This window comes from Leptopilina heterotoma, unplaced genomic scaffold (assembly GCF_015476425.1).
Source record: "Leptopilina heterotoma isolate Lh14 unplaced genomic scaffold, ASM1547642v1 Lhet_108, whole genome shotgun sequence".
NCBI lineage: Eukaryota > Metazoa > Arthropoda > Insecta > Hymenoptera > Figitidae > Leptopilina > Leptopilina heterotoma.
The window spans coordinates 342,772-361,877 of NW_025110825.1; the positions used below are offsets into that span (position 1 = coordinate 342,772).

The window sequence follows — 19,106 nt, forward strand, 5'->3', positions numbered from 1 at the left end:
AATTTGAACTTTGGAGAAGAATTTTGTTATTTATAAAGACAATTGGGATTTTTACGAGAATTTTTTTTCAAATTTTGAACATAGTTAGATTTTATAAGAAGAATTTTATTTTATTTTTGAAAATAATTGAATTTCAGCAATTATTTGTAATTTCCACAAAATTGAATTTTTTTTAGTGTTTTCAACAAAAATTTAAAGTAGAAAATTTTTAAATTCTATTATTTTTAAAATTGCTAATTTTACTTAAAGAAGGTAATAAGAAGAAGAAAAATATTTGCACAATTCCTATTTTTAATCTTTTTTTTTTTTTTGAGATTTTACACAACAGGATTTTACACAAGAATTAAGACACATTCAAAAATTTCAAATTCAAACCTTGCTCGTTAAGAATTTGAATTAAAATGAAAATGAAAATTAAAATTACAAAAAAAAAATTGTATAGAAAATAAATTAAAAATTAATCATTCTTTTATCAAGTAAAAAAGTCATAGTGAATCGTATAAAAAGATGCGATTCGTGAAACTATAATAAATTTTATTTTGCTTTGACTTTGGTAGAGGTCATAACGTTTATCATCATTTTTTTAAAAACTATTTTTTATGTATTCCACCTGCGAAATGATGAATTTTTAAAACTTTGACTTTGGAGAAGGTCACAGCGCTTATGATAATTTTTTAATATACAAAATAATTTTTTAAATAAAATGTAAATAAAAAGTTGCAAAAATATATTGGTTTGAAACATTAGAAAAAAAAAATTTAATATCCTCGTGAATGTATATGACAATTATTAGAAGGTATTTATTGTTTTTCTCTGTACTCGTGTTGTTATAAAAACCGTGACCTGAAACAAAATCATACATATTATAAGAAAGTGTCAAAGAGTATAGAAATGTTTGCATTTGGAGAACATTTTGAAAATTTAAACTTTTATAACTGCAATCTATAATAATATAATAGCAAATAGAGTGAAAATACCAACAATGTTGAAAATTAACTTGATGTTATTTATTGTAGTATTTTTGTTATTTACTAATCACAGTGATGCTGAATGTTGTAGAATAAAAAGTGTTTGTAAGATTCGTTTAGGTCATTGTCTTAATACTTGTGCGGATGGAACAAAAGTAAAAGGATTTTATTGTGGTATTGGAAAATGTAATATTTTTGGATGTAACTGCGAGGGTGGCTGTAGACGTAAAAAAAATTGACAAAATGATTTTTATCGAAATTATTCACTATGAATGAATAATTATTGTTATTTTACAAATTTTATTTGTAAATAAAAAGAATTGATACAAAAATGATGTCTTAATTAATTCTTTTAATTTTTATTATTAAATTGCTTTAAATCTGTTAGTTTTGTCACATGAATAAGTAAATATAAAAGAACAATTATTGCAAAACTTAATTTTGGTGCATTTTCTGAAGATTGAAACAATTGAAACATTTTTTTTTTTATTTTTTAATATAATTAAAAATTACTAAATACTGAAATGGAAAATAACTGAAATTTAACTCATACTCAACGTAAGGAAAATTGTAGATTTTCTATCCATTTTGTTATTTCTTATTAATAATTCTGTTATCAAGTAAAAAAGTCATAGTGAATCGTATAAAAAAATGCGATTCGTGAAATTGTAATAATTTTTATGTTGCTTTGACTTTGGTAGAAGTCACAACGTTTATCATAATTTTTTTTAAATAATTTTTTATTTTACCTGCGAAATGATAAAAATTCTATGCAGAAATTCAATTAGGTTCAAAAAAATTTTTTAAATTCTCATCAAAATTTCAATTACCTTTATAAATAATAAAGTCGTTTTTTGAAATTCAATTATTTTCCAAATTTTTAACAACATTCTTGGCAAAATTTCAATTATTCTCAAAAATTCTCCTTAATTCAATTATATTTTCAAAATCTATGATTTTCATAAAATTTTCCAAAAGAATTCAATTATTAAACAAAAATTTTGATAAAATTCGACGAAAAACCTTTAATTATTTTCATAAATAATAAAAATTTTACAAGAATTCAATTTTGGAGAAATTTTAAATAATTACAGAAATTCAATTATTTAAAAAAAAAATAAAATTTAATTATATTAATATAATTGAATTTGTTTTCATAACAAAAATTTAAATTAGAATATTTTTAAATTCTATTATTTTTAAAATTGCTAATTTTATTTAAAAAGTCATTACATTTTTTGAAGAATTTGATAAAAATTGTATTTAAAAGAATTGCGAAGAAATATTTTTAAAAATTCGCAAATAATTAAATTCTTGTGAAATTTTTATTATTTATGAAAATAATTAAATGTTAGCGTAGAATTTTACCAAAAAAAATTTTTTTAAAAAATAATTTATATCTTTTGGAAAATTTTATTAAAATAGTAAATATTGAAAATCATTGAATTGAGGAAATATTTGGGAAATAATTGAAATTTTGCCAAGAATTTTAGTGAAACTGAAAATAATTGAATTTCTGCAATGAATTGTAACTTCTCCAAAATTAAATTATTTTAATACAAAAATATATAATTTACTGAATAATTGAATGCTTTTTAAAATTGAATTTTCAAAAAGAGTTTTATCAAAAAATTGTAAACTGAAATTCTTCCAATATTCAATTATTTTTTATGCACTTTTCTAGGAATTCATTTAAAATTGATTAAAAAATAATTAAAATCCTGCGATGAGTTTTATTATATTTATAAAAATAATTAAATTTCTGAGAAAAATTTTATTATTTATGAGAATAATTGAATTTTTGTAAAAAATGTTATTATTTAGGAAAGTAATTAAATTCTTGCAAAGAATTTTTTTTTAAAAGTTTGCAAAATAATTGAAAGAGTTTTATAAAAATCTTTTTAAGTAATTGATTTTTTTTCAAAAAATTTGTGAAAACTGTAAATTATGCTTTAAATAATGAAATTCCTGCGAAAATTTTATTATTTATAAAAATAATTGAATGTTTGCAAAGAAATTATATAAAAAAAATGTTTTAATTATTTTAAAAGTTTTATCAACAAATTTTGAAAAAATTATTGAATTCCAGAGAAGAATTTTATTATTTATAAAAATAATTGAATGTTTGCAAAGAATTTTATAAAAAAAAAGTTTTTTAATTAATTTAAAACTTAAAAGTTTTATCAACAAATTTTTAAATAATTGAATTCTTTTGAAAAAATTTAGTAAAATAGTAGATATTCAATACCATTTAATTGTAAAAAAATTTTGAAAATAATTGAAAATTTGCCAAGAATTTTATTAAAATTTTTTGAAAATAATTGAATTTCGTAGATGAATTTTATTTTTTTTAAAGATAATTGAAATTTTGCCAAAAAATTTTTTTAAATCTTTGAACATAATTGAATTTCTGCGAAGAATTTTATTACTTTTGAAAATAATTGAATTTCGGAGAAGAATTTTATTATTTTAAAATATTTAAGTAAACTTATTCATTAAATAATTCTTAAGTATATCTATAATAATTTTATGATATAGTTCTTCAAGAATTAAGTTATTTGGAAAGAAATTATTGTAAGAAATAGAAAAATTTTGAGGGTTTTGTATTAGAATTCGTGGTAATTTTATAGTTTATAAGGCAAGCGAAATAGAAAGAAAATTCTGAATTTTCTTATGAATTCTAAATATTTATTTTTTTCTAGTACTTTCAATAAAAATCCTTCACTTTTCCCTGAATTTACTGTGTTAGAATATATGATTATTATAGTTATAGTATTATTAAAACTATATTCCAATTCATATTTTTTATTTTTATGAAAAAAATTTGATTTAAAAATTTTTACATTTTATAATTTTGAAGTTGCAACTTTTACTTAAAAATGTAAAGAAGAAGTTATAGCCGCAAATGTCAGCGTGCGAATTATTACTAGTTTTATATAAAAACACATTCAGAGAAATGTTTTTCTTGATTAATTAATTATTATTAATTAAATTTCCAGTTATTTAATAACTTATTTTATTATTTATTTTACAAATAATTTTCTATTATAATTATATAATATATAATACAGATAGAATATAATATACATGGGAGGTAAAATTGTTGAAATTACACAGAGGGAAATTTCTCACGAATCGCTTAATTAGCGCCTAATCCGGCAAAAGGAGACAAGCGGTTACGGAAAACCGCGAATGGTGTATAAAGAGAGAGAGAGAAAGAGAGAGAAAGAGAGAGGGAATGATAGACAACTGAAAGGAACACAAGTCCTCACTTTACACTATTGTCTCTGATAGTGGACACTTGTGAACGCTTGTTGAGCACCAGAAAGAGAGTTAGTTGTATTTTCTTCTCCTATATATTACTATATACATATATATATTTGCCCGGAAAGATCGGTTAACTTTAAACTGGATCGTTTTGCTGCGCCTATAAGATTGCGCAACAGCTCCGGACATATTGTATCGACTTTTTAGCTCTCTCGCTACTAATGCATTCTGGAGACGTTGAATGCACCGCAATTTACGCGACTTTCTATTCTTCACAACACGTGAAAGATGTGCCACAATATCCACAAAAAGAGCGACGTCTTCTTTTATTCCCATTATTGTCAATTTATTATTGAATATCATCTCATAAAAAAAAGTTAACTATTCTTCACTGACGTGACAAGACGATTAAATTTATATTTTTATTTATTTATTTTTTTATTCATTTTAGAGGAAGTAAATTAAATTTTAAACCCGATTAGTTAGAAAAATTATTTTCATAAATGTAATAAAACTCATCGAAGAATTTTAATTATTTTTAATACTATTTTAAATTAATTAATTCAAAAATTCAATTATTTTTCATCAATAATAAAACTCATCGAAGAATTTCAACTATATTTTTAATACTATTTTAAATTAATTAATTGAAAAATTCAATTATTTTCATAAATAAAGTTTTTCACAAGAATTCAATTATTTAAAACAATGTTTATAAAATTCTACTTATAAAGAATTCAAATATTTTAAAAAATAATACATTTTTTTTTGTTCTTTCACTTGTGAATTTAGAAATAAATTTTCCGGCTTTTGACTTTTATAAATCGTGAACTTTTTGCAAAAATATAGTTTTCATCTTTTCAGGCTTTGTACACATCTGCTATTTACTACTTTCATTTATTTAAAATTCTACTATTTACTATTTCGATACTTCTTTTAGATTTGTGGCACAAAAAACAACTTTTTTAAACTTTAAAACTTAAAATTCCCTAATAGTTAGAATAAAAATATTATTCTCAAAAATTTTAATAAAATTGTTAGAAACAATTCAACAAATTTTAATAAAATTCTTTCAAATGATTCAATTATTTTTATAACATTTTCGAAATTCAATTATTTTTAATATCGACTATTTTAATAACAAATTTTCCGAAAAGAATGCAATTATTTAAAAGAAATATGACGTTCTATGCAAGCATTCAATTATTTTTATAAAAATAATTGAAATTTTTACAGGAATTCAATTATTTGGAACACAATTATTTTTATAAAATTTTTCGAAAAAAATGAATAATTTAAAAAGAATTTTATAAAATTCTTCGCGACAATTCAATTATATTTAAAAATAATATTATTTTCTCAGGAATTCCATTATTTTTAAAAATAATAAAATTCTTCTTAGGAATTTAATTCTTTTCATAAATAATAAAATTTTTACAGGAATTCAAATATTTTTAAAAATTATTTAAAACACAATTTTCAGAAAATTTTTATAAAATTATCCGCAAGAATTCCATTATTTTCATAAATCATAAAATTCATTGTAGATTTTCAATTATTTTTAATAAAAATTTTACAGGAATTGCTCAAAAAATGTAATTATTCTTAAAAATTTAGTTTCTATTCCTCAAAAAAAATCAATTATTTAAAAGAATATACGGATTTTTAAAATTCTTTGCAAGAATTCAATTACTTAAAAAAATATTAAAATTTTTCATAGGAATTCAATTATGTTCAAATATTTTAATAAACTTGTTCGATAGAAAATAAGAAATCAATTATTTTAAATACAATTTTAATTAATTTTTTTTTAAATAATTCAATTATTTTTTAGATTTTAATAAATTTCTTTCTTAGAATTCAATTATTTACATAAATAAATCTTCGCAAGAACTCAATTTTGTCGATAAATAACAAAACTATTCCCAAAAATTCAATTATTTTGAGGCATTTTAATAAATTTTTTTACAAATTTTTTTTTCCTTCTATTTTTAGAAAAAACAGAAGTACAAAATTTAAATATTTTTAAATTATCGAAAAAATTAATTATTTAAAACAATGTTTAAAAAATTCTTAGTAACTATTCAATTATTTTCATAAATCATAAAATTCATCTCAAGATTTCAATTATTTTTAATACAATTTTACAGGAATTGCTCAAAAAATGTAATTCTTCTTAAAAATTTAATTTCAATTCCTCGAAAAAATCAATTATTTAAAAGAATGTTTTTTTTAATTCTTTGGAAGAATTCAATTATTTACAAAAATATTAGAATTTTACACAGGAATTCAATTATTTTCAAATATTGTAATAAAGTTGTTCGAAAGAAATCAATTATTTTAAATCCAATTTTAATAAAATTTTTTGTTGAAATAATTCAATTATTCTTTTAAATTTTAATAAAATTCTTCAATTATTTCAATTAATTCAATTATTTACATAAATAATTCCTCCAAAGAATTCAGTTATTATTAAAGATAAATAATAAAATTATTCCCAAAAATTCAATTATTTTGAGGCTAAAATTTTTTGCAAAATTCAATTATTTTTATAAATAACAATATTCATCACAAGAATTCAATTATTTTTTAAAGTAATACATTTTTTAAAAATTTTAATTATTTTAAAAAATTCTAATAAAATTGTTCGCAAGAATTCAATTATTTTCATAAATAATAAAATGGTTTTTTGGAATTCAATTATTTTCAAAAAAATTTAATTCTACTTTTTTAGTTTTAAAGATATTTTTTGCTACTTTTTTAAAATTAATTATCCAGTTTGAAGTCTGCGATAATTAACCATACTGAATAATTAATCCCAATTATTAATTAGTTGCAATTTGTTAGAATTAAAAGTAGTTTAAAGAAGAATTTAAAAATACAATAATAAGGAAAATCTTCATATTTAAATATAAAATAAAATATAATAAAAAATAAAATTAGATGGAAAATTTCACCTGAGGAAAATTGAGAGAAAGAAATAAATGTACTGAAAAGTAATATTAATATTTAATTACTATTATAAGTTGAAGTAAATTTCTTTATCAGTGTAATTGTAAAATTGTTGAAGTCTTATAAGAAACTAGGGAAATTAATTATAAAGTTTCATTACAACCTTTCTTGGTTATTTTAATTAGGGAGCTACTTCGAGTAACTGAGAAAAGTTTTAATTGAAACTTAGAAGTTACAATGCATATTGATATAAAAATATAGCAAAAGTTTTTTTTTCTATAAATAATTTTTCTTAACATATTATTTAATTTCTTAATTACTTTTCTTTATTCCCTTTTATTTTATTAGCCATTTTCTTCTATTTTAGTTTTATTATCTATTTCCATTTTACTTTTTTCAATTTAAAATTTTTAATACTTAATTCTACGAGACAAATTACTCTTTCTATTTCTATTTCCTTCTTTTCTCAGGTATATCTATTATTAATTTTCATTATAATATTTAAATTCTACAAGAAAAATAGTTTTCGGATTTATTTTTCTCCTTTTTTTAAAAATATCTCAATTATAAAATTATAAATTGATTGAATTTTTTTTTAAAAACACTATCTTTAGAGAGATGGTAATTAACAATTAAGGAATGATTTATTAAAAAAAGTTAAATTTTCTCTTGAAGCTAAATAAAAACAGACATTGGTAATTTTTTATTTTTAAATTTATTTTAATAAACTTTTAAAAGAAATATATGAGTTGGTGAAAATAAAATTCTAATAATATATCATCACTTCAAAGCAGGGGGTGAAATTTTTCCATCAAGTCTCTTGATATTGTCTATTTTTAAATTTACTTTTTCAAGCAAGTATGTCTGCTCCATTTATAGTATCGATATTTACTCTAGTTTGATGAAAATAGCGAAAAATTATATTTCTTTTAATTTTTTTTTCTTTTGAATTTATTTTCTTCTATTCTTAGAAATAAGAGAAATAATAAATTGAAATATTTTTAAATTAACTCGTCAATTTACTGATTTGTCAATTGGAAGTTTTGAAAAATTATTTTCTCTAATTTTCCCAGTTTCATTTTTTGACATTTTTATATTTAATTATTAAATTTTCAATTAATTAATTACATGCAAATTATGATAAAATAATAAAATAATAAATAAATAGTAAAAGAATTAGATAAAAATAAATAAAAGTAAATGAAAATAAAATAATTGATAATAATTAAAAAAATAATATTAATAATAAAATAATAATAATAATAATAATAATAAAAATAATAAGCTCCTAATCTTGTAAAATGTGGAAAAAAGTAGGTTTTTCTGTTGGAGATTAGGAAAATATTATGAGAGGTAAATAATGTTGACGGTGGTATGTCCGGCGTTCCAAAGTAATTATAGATTAAAATGTAGATTATTTTTAGGTTAATAATAACTTCTATAATAACGCAAACGACCTCGATTGCAAAGTAGCCATTTATATGTCAGAGGCGAAGACGAACGAGTTCTAGAAATATACGGCAATGTAGAAAGTTTCGGCTGGGCGTTTATTTTCCATCTTTATGAAAAAATTTATGCATACATTTATCACTGCGAAATTATTTGGCAAAAAAAGAAGAGAAAAGAAAGAAAGAAGGAAAGAAAAAAAAGTTTTTGTTATTTTCAATGATTTATTTCACTTCCCATAAATTTTTTTTTTTTTTTTTGCTTCTCATTCACTAATTTCGCGTGTTGCCATTCCGAATATATATATAATGTGAGTGTTATAATTATACTAATATATTGCGGTTTTAATTAAATTTCAATCGTATTTCATTTTGTATAAAATGTTTTTTTTTTTTTTTTTTTTTGATTTTGTATAAAATATGTTTTTTGATTTTAGATAAAAAAATGTTTTTCGATTTTACGTAAAATATTTTTTGATTTATGTTTATTGTGTGTAAAAATATATAATAATTAGTAGTAATTATTAAATAGTAGAAGTAAAAAGTAAATTGTAAAAATATATAATAATTAGTAATAATTATTAAATACTAGATGTGAAAAGTAAATTGTGAAAATATATAATAATTATTAATAATTATTAAATAGTTAGTAGTACAAAGTAAATTGTAAAAAAAATATAATAATTAGTAATAATTATCAAACAGTAAAAGTACAAACTTTTGAATTTGAAAAGCGAATCGTAAAATGTATTTTTACGGGTCCAGAGGTGAAATAACCTTTAAATTTAGGTCAACAATTACAATGGTCCAAAAGTAGAGCAAATTTTTGTATTAAATTATTTTTTAAAAAATGAAAATATTTTCACTAAATTTTTAAGTTCTGATTACAATTCAAAGGTCAAGAGACATCTGTAATATTGACATTTAGATAAAAAACGAAATTAGATTTTGATCCAGAATTTTAGGTCAATTGATAAGCAAAAGTTCGATTTAGGTCAATATTAGGTCAATTCAGGTCAGGTAAAATATTTTTACCGAACTAAAAATGATTTTTACGACTGTTGTTGAATTTTTGAAAATTGATCCAGAAATTAGTGTTTTTCCAGACAAAATAACGAGAAATTTAATGAATTTTTAAATTAGTGATAAAGGTCAGTATTAGTCAGACAGTTTTATGTTACTAGTAAAGAAAAGTTTTGTGAAGAAACTTTTATTTTTTTTCTGGGTAAACCCTGTAAATTACTCGAATTTAAACATGAAAAGTAAAATAAAAAAAATTTCAGGAGAAAAGGACATTTTTAGTTAGACTATAAAAATTTCTTCAAAGCTATAAAGTAGAAAAATACAAAATTAATACCAGATAGTAAAAAATAAAAATCGTAATCAGTAGTAAAAGTCAGTTTTCAGTCAGACGTTCTTCTATAGTGAAACTTTTGGTATAAATAGTAAAAGACAGTTCGGGTAATAAAATTTGTTTAAGTGGCATAAGTCAGTTTTCGTCAGACAATTTTTTACTTTCCTTAATGTCAGTAGTAAAGTGCATTGCTAGTCGTAAAGTTTTATGACAGTAGCGATATTAATTTTAGTCAGGCAAATTTTCCTATTGTTATAATTTTAATCCAAGTAGAATGAATTGCTTAGGGTCAGACAATTTCCGATCAGTGGTAAAACTCTGTTTTAGTCAGACAATGTGAGTTTATTTATTATTTTCCATTGAAATTTGATTTTTATTGTTATTTATTGTATTTTTCAGTGGAAAAAGTTAGTTCTAGTCAGACGATGTTACTATTTTTTTTATTTCTCAGTAGTAAAATTTAGTATTAATCAGACGTTGTTGTTAAATATTGTATTTCAGTAGTACGAGTCAGTACTAGTCAGACGATGTTGATAATTTTTATTTTTCAGTAGTAAAAGTCAGTGTCAGTCAGACTGTTTTTTTATTTTTCCAAGTTTTATTTTTTAATGTTTTTTATATCTCAGTGACAAAACTCACTATTTGTCACAAGATGTTAATTTTTATTTTTCATTAGTAATACCAAAAATTAGACGGGGTTGTTAATTTTTATTTTTAAGTAGTAAAACTCAATGTTAGTCAGACCACTGTTTTTATTTTATTTACTTACTATTTTTCATTGTTATTTTATTATTTTCCCTAGTGACAAAACTCAGTACTAGTTAGACTTTTTTTATTTTTATTTTTCAGTAGTATAGGTCAATAGTAGTCAGACTGGTTTTTATCTTTCCTGTTTTATTTTCTTTTAATTTATTCTATTTGTTAGTGGCAAACCTCAAAATAAATCAGACGAGATTGTTAATTTTTATTTTCCAGTAGTAAAAGCCAATATTAGTCAGACGATGGTATTAATTTTTATTTTTCAGTAGTAACAGTCAGCATTAGTCAGACAATGTTAATTTCTATTTTTTAGTGATAAGACTCAATTAGTCAGACGTTCTGGTTTGACTGAAACTATTTTTTAGACTATGTTTTTTATTTTAAAGTAGTACAGAACTTTTTTTATTTTCCAGTAGTAAAAGTCAGTATAAGCCAGACAAAGATAATTTTTATTTTCCTTTAGTACAAAATCAGTACTAGTCAGACTTTTTTATTTTTCAGTAGTAAAAGTCAGTATAAGCCAGACAGAGTTAATTTTTATTTTCCAGTAGTAAAAGTATTTGTCGGACAATATTAATTTTTATTTTCCAGTAGTAAAGATCAGTATTAGTCAGACGATGTTATTAATTTTTATTTTTCAGTATTAACAGTCATCATTAGTCAGACAATGTTAATTTTTATTTTTCAGTAGTAAAGGTCAGTATTAGTCAGACGATGTTATTAATTTTATTTTTCAGTAGTGACAGTCAGCATTAGTCAGACAGTGTTAATTTCTATTTTTCAGTGATAAGACTCAATTAGTCAGACGTTCTACTTTGACTGAAACTATTTTTTAGACTATTTTTGTTATTTTCCAGTAGTACAAAATCAGTACTAGTCAGACTCTTTTTATTTTAAAATTTTTATTTTTCAGTAGTAGAAAATCAGTACAAGTCAGACTAATTTTTATTTTTATTTTCGAGTAGTAAAAAAATTAGTACTAGTCAGACGATGTTAATTTTTATTTATTGTATTTAGTGTATATTTTTATTTTCCATAGAATGATAATCCATAATGATCTGATTATTTCTCTGTCAGTACATCGAAAGTCAAATTGATATTTTTTTTCAGTAGTATAACTCGAAATTTGGTCAGACATTTGTCAATTCTTTTATTTTTATAGTATTTCCTACAAAAAAGAATCAATATATTAATCAGAAATTCTTTTCTTTAGTATAAATGAATTTCCGTCAGACAATTTTAAGTTCTTTCCTTACATTTTTTTATCAGTAGTAAGGAGTAATTTTAGTCAGACAATTTAGTACCTATTTCTTTATCAAAACTGATTAATAAGACTTCTATTAATACTTGAGAAATTGGGACTCAAATTTCAAAGACGAATTTTATCCTCTCAATTCTGATAGATTTTATCTTCTTGTGTAATTTCGTTTTTGACTGGAATAAAAGTTAAAATTAATATTTTATTACTTTATATGAAAAAAAAATTTGACAAAATTTATAATAATTATATTATTACAAGTATTAAGTCTTCTTGTAGGGAAAAGTCCATTTGTGACGAGTTTGTAAATTGTCCCGTCTATAAATAAATAAATAAATAAAAAAATGTTTCAAATAAATAATTCTTTTTACCATATCTGTATGGTTAATATTTATGCTTTTTATGGTAAAATAAAAACTATATAAATTTTGCCTCTTTAAAGATAAATTTAAACGGTGTTTTGCTTTTCTGGTGGTATAGAGTTTGGTAGATACACATGTTTATATGTTCACGTATGTTTTAGAGAGAAAGAGAGAGAGAGAGAGAGAGAGTACAGGTAGAAGTAGAAGCAAAGAGGGTGAGGGGAGGGGGGGGGGTGGACTGTAGATAAATGTGAGCCCGAGCCTCGTGATAAAAGTTGGACAAACTTCGTTCGTATCTCCTAATGAAAACGTATGCGTAATGTTCGTTTAATTTTCCTGTGGCTTTTAGCACACCTCCATACAATGTATTCCTCGTTGGCGAGAAGCAATATAAATGTTAGTTGAGTTAACGTTTCCCATTCCCTCGATAAGGGTACAAAAAAAAAAGAGAGAGAGAGAGAGAGAGAGGGCTGAATGAAAAGGAGAGAAAGAACGAAAGAAAGTGGGGAGAGCTGAAGGAAATGCGACGATAAAGAGAAGGGATGAAAATGAAATATACGAAGAGAGAGAGAGAGAGAGAGAGAGAGAGGAGAGGAGAAGTTTCGGAGATGCGATATCTTTTCTGTTGAATTAACTCTGTTAGATAAGTTTATTTAAAGAGAAATAAAAAAAGAAGAAGGGGGGTGGGTATTTGAATTTAAGTACAAAAAAGCTACCAAATGGAATTTTTTTTATTTGGTTCATATTCGGGATTATTGGATGCAGAAGTGTACTTTTTTCTTCCTTTATTGGCACTCGACCAGATAAATTTACGGTCTTTCCATAAATTAATGTAATCTATTCGCTTTCTTTTTTAATGATTCTTTTAATAATTCTTTTAATAATTCTTTTAATAATTCTTTTAATAATTCACAATAAAGAGATTAAATTTACTTTTGCAAAAACAGTTTTTCTATAAGGATATAAATTATTAAATTCTAAAACATAAAGTTTTTTTTTTAAATAAGCATTTAATCACACTGAGAAAAAAGAATTGTTAATATAGAACTAAAAAATTTTTTTTTTGTTGTTACAAAATTTTTTTGCTATCTCAACAGATTTATTGTCATTGGAAAAAATTTGAATTGTTAGGATAACAAAATAATATAAGAATATTAATATAAAACATAAAAATATCGATTGCTCCGAATCTTCGACTCGAAGCAATCGCTATCTTCGTGTTTTATAATAATTATTAAAAATGACCGAGTGATAAAATAATTATTTTTTATTATAAGAACATTGTTACTGCAAGTTCTTTAAAATTATTTTAATTCTTTCAATTCTTCAATTAAAAATATATTAGAAAATAGAGAAAATTCAAATAATTTTTTTAAAAAATCCAATTAAACCTTTTTAAAAAAAATTAATTCCACTGAATTGTTAGTTTAAAAGTTTGGAAAATTCAAATTTGCAAAGACTGTAATTTGAAACATTTTCAAAATTTAATTATTTCTAAAAATTCACGCAATAATGCTATTAATATTCAATTATTATCTAAAATTTTAAATAAGATTCATTTATAAATAAAATTCTACAACAATTAAATTATTTGAATACAATAAAATATATAATATATTGAATTATTTTTCTTAAAATTAAATTCGCAAAAAAAATTTTATTAATAAATTTAAAAATTTGATTTATTCTATTTGTTTTAAATTTTCTTTCGAAAAAAATTTTAAAGATATGTAATTTGATTTTTCGAAGAATTTGATTAAAATGTGTATTGTTTAAGAAAATAATTGAATTCTTGCAAAGAACTTTTTTTTAAACAATTGAATTTTTTAGAAGATTTTTATACAAATCTTTTTAAAATAATTGAATTCTTACGACAAATTTTATGAAAATTTTTAAGAATAATTGCATTTTTCGAAAAATATATTTGAAATTGTATTAAAAATAATAATTGAAATCCAGCGAAGAATTTTATTATTCATAAAGATAATTGAATTGTTGCAACGAAATTTAATAAATTTTTTTAAATAATTGAATTCTTTCAACAAATTTTATGACAATTTTGAAGAATAATTCCATTTTTCGAGAAATTCATTTAAAATTGTATTAAAAATAGTTGAAATTCTGTTATGAGTTTTCTTATTTTTGAAAATAATTGAATTTCTGAGAACTTTAAAATAATTGAATTCTTTAAAAAAAATGCTATGAAAATGTTTAAGAATAATTGCATTTTTCGAGGAATTTATTAAAAATTTATTAAAAATAATTAAAATTCTGTGATCAGTTTTCTTATTTATGAAAATAATTGAATTTTTCCAACGAATTTTATTCAAATTTTTTAAAAACAATTGAATTTCTGAGAATTTAAAAATAATTGAATTCTCAAAAAAAAATTTATGAAAATTTTTAAGAATAAATACGTTTCTCTAGAAATTTATTTAAAATTGTATTAAAAATAATTGAAATTCTGTGACGAGTTTTCTTATTCATGAAAATAATTGAATTATTGCGAAGAAATTCATAAAAAATTTTAAAATAATTTAATATTACCTATTATTTGTAAAAATTTATTAAAATAGTAAATATTGAAAATTATTGTATTGAGGAAAATGTTGAAAATAATTGAATTTCGGCAATCATTTGTAATTTTCTTAAAATTAAATTTTTTAAGTGGTTACAACTTATGCTTTTAATATTCAACTATTATTGTCTAAAATTTTAAATAAAATTCATTTTTAAGTAAATTTTCAGAAGAAAATTTTTTGAGAATTCAATTATTTAAATACAAAAAAGATAATTTATTGAATAATTGAATTCTTATAAAGAGCTTTATCAAAAATTTTTAAAATAATTAAATTGTTCTAAAAAATTTTTTTTTAACTTTTGAAAATAATTAAACAATTGAATTGATTTGAATTTTAAATAATTGAATTCTTTTAAAGAATTTTAATAAAGTTCTTAAGAAAAATTGCAATTTTAAGAGAATTTCATTTGATATTGTATTAAAAATAATTGAAATCCTGCAATGAATTTTATTATTTACGAAAATACTTGAATTTTTGCAACGATTTTTATTAAAATTATTAAAAATAATTGATTTTTTTAACATTGTGTTTTAAATAATTGAATTCCTGTAAAAAATTTTAATATTTATAAAAATAATTGAATATCTTCGAAGAATTTTATAACTTTTGAAAATAATTGAATTTCTGCAATCATTTGTAACTTCTCCTAAATTAATTTTTTTTTAGTACTTTTAACTAAAAATTTTTTATAAATGTATTTATATACATTTTTGTATTTTTAAATAAATAAATAAATAAATAAATCCATTTTTAAAATAATTAATCAAATTTATATTAAAAAATTTAACTACTTTACATTAAAAATTGAAATTTTATAAATTTAATTTTATTAATAAAACTTAGAAAAAATTTCCACACGGGACGTTTCAAAATTGTTTCGATGCAACCATTTTTTTTTAAATTTAAATACTTAAATATTAAATAAATAAATAAAATATTTGTAATTTCAAAAGGAATTTAATTTTTTAAAAAATTAATAATTGACAGGAGATGAATGGTTGAATAATTTAATTAGACAAAAAGGTGGCAAACTGATAATAAATGATAATATTAATATTTAACAAACTGAAATTTCAATATTTTCCATTAATTAATATTTAAATAGCGCAAGCGTAATTAATATTATATTTAGTTAATATTAAATTTAATAAACTTCCATTACAGTTCCCTGGGATTTTAATAAATAATAATTAAACGCTAATTAATATTTAATGAGTTTCCAATAATTTAATTGATTTCGCTTTTGTTGTTTGAATTTAAAATGACTTAAAATAAAAAAAATAAAAAACTTGTGAATGACTTTAATTGAAGCGCAAAATGTAAAATTTTATTTTCGATATTTCAAAACTAATTAATCGCTTGACAGCTGACAGTTTATTCAGTGAACAGGAAAATCTATAATTACAATAAATTCTTGTAAATAGAAATTTTTAAATATATTTTCAAAAAAAATTGAGTGATCGAAACTTTTAAAATTTTAACAGACTTTTGATTTAGAATTTACTATCATTTAATCAATTGTGAATTTTTTAAAAAACTTTTTTTGCTTCAATTTTATAAAACTATAAGGAAATGGGTTTCAAAAACTAAATTTTTTTCGATTAATTCGCAATAATGTTTCGCGATAAAATTCAATTTAGTTTTTAAATTCAAATGTTTCATGATTTATTTAAATGTTATTATAATAAATTTTAATAGAGTTTCTCCAATATTTCAATGTTTGCAGATGATTATGAAACTTTATTCATATTCTGTTCATTTTGAAATGTGTTTCCAACTCTATATAATTATTTCACTTCATCTTCAATCATTCATCCCCCCTTCCTCTCTCTCTTTCTCTCTCCTCTTCCTCTCCCACATTCATTTCAAAGTCAGCAATTAACTGCAATCTGCATATTTTAGTGTTCGAGTGTTCCTTCATCTCGATCCCCCCCCCCCCACCCTCACCCCCCTTATTTCTCTATAGTTACACGTCAATTTCAAATCGATTTTAGTTTTATGCGTGAAATTATATTAAAAATTCGTTTTCAATATTTGGAATTATTTAAAAAAAAATTTTTTTTTTTTTTTGAAGGATTTTTTTTTAATTTGAATAATTTTTTTTGTTTTGTGTAATAATGTGATTTTTATTATGCATTTTTAAATGGCAAATTTTGTAAAATTAATAATTTAATTATTTAGTCAATAATGAAGTTAATTTATTAAATTAATTAGTTAGTTAATAATTTAGTTACTTTAGTTTTTTTAATATATAGGTGATGGTCCCAGTCGCTAAGGCACTTCAAGTAGTGTGTAAAGTATGGGTTCGATTCCTCTTGCAGGAGTTAATTTTATTTTTTAATATCCAAATTTTTCAATTTTTATTTAAAGTACTGCAAAAATTTTTTTTTCTCTATTTCTGACCACAATGGATTTTTAAATATTGTTTAATTATTTCAAAAGTTTTAACGCAATTATCTTGATAAATAAACAAAATTCTTCAGAGAAATTCAATTTTTTTTGTAGGAATTTTAATAAAAATCTTTGCAAAATTCAATTATTTTTATAAATAACAATATTCATCACAAGAATTGAATTATTTTCAAAAGTAATAAAATTCTTCAAAGAAATTTAATTATTTTAAAAAATTTATTAAAACTTGACAAAAGAATTCAATTTTAAAAAACATTCAATTAATCAATAAAATAATAAAATTCTTTGCAAAAATTCAAATATTTTCATAAAAAAACTTTTAATTCGTCGGAGAAAATCAATTATTTAAAAATTTTTTTAAATAATTCTGCAAAAGAATTCAATTATTTTCATAAATAATCACATTTTTCGAAGGAATTCAATTATTTAAAAAAATTTTTATAAAATTCTTGTCAAGAATTCAATTATTTTCATAAATAATCAAATTTTTCGAAGGAATTCAATTACTTCAAAAAATTTCTATAAAATTCTTGTCAAGAATTCAATTATTTTCATAAATAATAAAATTTTGCAAAAAAAATCAATTATCTTGATAAACAACAAAATTCTTTCAAAAAAATCAATTATTTTAAGGAATTTTTAATAAAATTCTTTTACAAAATTCAATTCAAAATTCTCTTTGAAAATCAGGGAAAAGTCAGGAAAAAAGAAAATTAAATTTTTGTTGGCAACCCTATTATTATTTTGTTTTTTAATTTAAATTTTGCCTTGTCTATTTTTTTTTAATTTGCAGTTATTAATGTTAATTATTCATTTAATTCCTTAATTATTTTCAATTATGAATTTTGTTTATTTCAATTAATAATAATGTTTCTTTTTTAGTTTCGTGGAAAAATGTTGTTAATTTTTTTTTTTTTTTTTTTTGTAATTTCTGTCTGCCTGTCAATTTTTGCAGAAAAAGAAATTAAAGTTTATTCAACCCCCGAGATACTAAATATAAAGAGCGATTTAATATTATGTCATTATTAAAATTCTCTCTGACATTTTTAATTGATACATATATGTAACTTAAATAGAATTAACAATTTAATATAAAAATAAAATTTGATAAATCCCGTAACTGATGATGATGATGAATATTTTATAATAAAATTTTTCTTGTAATTTAATTTTAGTACAACATTCGTTAATAATAATAATACTGCGAGCAGAGATATGGATCAAAATGAAGCTCTTTAATCAAGTTCGCGGCAGTTGAAAAAATATTTTCTTAAATTTTAATTGAAAATTATGCTAAATTGCAAAACTTAATTTGAAATTAAATGCGTTTTAATTACAGGAGTAATTAAAGATTCTGTCTATTTTACTTACAAGAGAGAAGTTCATTACTCTTTCTCTCTCTCTCACTCTCTTACTCTCTCTTCATATTAAAGACGAAGTCAAGAGTGAAGTATAATTATATTCTTCGAATTACCTTTTTAATCAAGTATTTAACAACTTTTTTAAATTATTCTCCCCCTCTTCCCCTCCCCTCCACCTTCTCTATTATAATAAATAAGTTTTCTTATCTTGGAAATTTAAAATTAAAATTTTCAATTTACAATTAGTGACTTTTTTTTTATGATAAAAATTTTTACAAATGATGATAAATGGGAATTATTTTTTCATTAGCAGTAGATTGTAATTAAACGGGAAGAAAGAGGGAAAATTTTCTAGAAATTTTTTAGAAATAATTACACATTGTAGA

General features: G+C 21.0%; 1 protein-coding gene and 1 long non-coding RNA gene across 4 annotated transcripts in view; both read right to left on the reverse strand.

Annotated features, from left to right (window-relative positions):
- Positions 1–19,106, reverse strand: part of LOC122502820 (TOX high mobility group box family member 3-like) — a 476,754-nt gene that overhangs the window by 226,036 nt on the left and 231,612 nt on the right. The gene's annotated exons all lie outside the window — the stretch shown is intronic.
- Positions 9,794–19,106, reverse strand: part of LOC122502905 — a 33,793-nt gene continuing 24,480 nt past the window's right edge. For both annotated transcript variants that reach the window (XR_006301676.1, XR_006301675.1), the window contains 2 exons: positions 12,002–12,179; positions 9,794–11,913 (listed from right to left, as the gene is read on the reverse strand). This is a non-coding gene — a long non-coding RNA (uncharacterized LOC122502905). The remainder of the gene's footprint in view (positions 11,914–12,001; positions 12,180–19,106) is intronic.